The sequence below is a fragment of the Aplysia californica genome, unplaced genomic scaffold, assembly GCF_000002075.1.
Source record: "Aplysia californica isolate F4 #8 unplaced genomic scaffold, AplCal3.0 scaffold00971, whole genome shotgun sequence".
Lineage (NCBI taxonomy): Eukaryota > Metazoa > Mollusca > Gastropoda > Aplysiida > Aplysiidae > Aplysia > Aplysia californica.
Genome location: NW_004798241.1, coordinates 242,188 through 243,309, shown reverse-complemented (window position 1 = coordinate 243,309; position 1,122 = coordinate 242,188). Strand labels below are relative to the sequence as shown.

The following is a 1,122-nucleotide window of genomic DNA, read 5'->3' as shown; positions in this document are numbered from 1 at the left end:
GAAAAAAAAATCGAAATAACCCTCTGCAGACAAACTCCCTGTTCTCAACGATCTATAACAAACAGCTGTTCACAAGAAATTTCTCGACTATAGATTACAAAATTATTATCTTCATCATTCTCTCAGCTGGCTCCATAGCTCAGTTGGTTAGAGCGTCTGCCTAGTAAGCAGAAGGTCGAGGGTTCGAATCCCTCTGGAGCCTTCGTTCCTTTTGTTTTCAATAAGACAGACAAATATTATTCTTTGAATCAACTATTTATAACGTTTGTTTTTTCTGTCCTCACTGTTCATGTAAAAAGTTTAGAAAATCGTAAAACTCTAAGCAATCCTTTACCATTCTCATTGTACTTTTTACTGCATTCACGCTCTGCTTTAATTTTTTTTCTAAATTAATTTTAAAAACTAGAAAATACACAGCTCTTTAACACGATGTGTCAAGTCAGGAATGAATGAATGAATGAATGAATGAATGAATGAATGAATGAATGAATGAATGAATGAATGAATGAATGGCTAGCCGGCTGGATGGGTGGATGGGTGGATGGGTGGATGAGTGGATCGGTGAATGAATGAATTAATATGTACTACTTAACTGACCTATCCTTTAGTCTAGGTGACCGTTGGGTTACCAAGGATGTTCTGGCAACCACTTTTCTCCATCCATCTCCAATTTCAGCCTTTCGAAAGGCTTCTCCCAACTTTAAACCTGTCCATTCCATGATAATGTTTTCTCACCTCTTTTCCGGTCTGCTTTTCTTGCCCCCCCTCGCACAATACCCTGTAGGATCATCTTTGCAAGTGCTGCTGATCTTGTTATGTGCCCATGTCATCTCAGTTAACGTCTTTTCACTGTGGTGAGAAGATGTTTATAGTCATCATAGGGCCCGATAGCTTACCTGATTCTGTTCCCCACTTTCCACTTCGTAACATGAATCTGTTGGAGATGCCCAAAAGTGTGTGAAAGCATCTCATTTCTGTAGCTTGTGTTGTCCTCCCTACACTGCCGTTAGAAATTGTGTCTAAGACACCATTATAGTGATAATAACCAAGAAAATCAAAAGGAAAGTAATGGAAACTTTTTCATCCTGGTTTTTTTGGGGGGTATTTTTATTTATTTATTTT

The 1,122-nt window shown here is 38.2% G+C and overlaps 1 non-coding gene across 1 annotated transcript; it reads left to right on the top strand.

The window, feature by feature from the left end:
• The first annotated feature begins 128 nt into the window (after positions 1-128).
• On the top strand, positions 129-202 carry TRNAT-AGU. Its single transcript has one exon. It is a non-coding gene; the product is annotated as a tRNA-Thr (tRNA).
• The last annotated feature ends 920 nt before the right edge of the window (positions 203-1,122 follow it).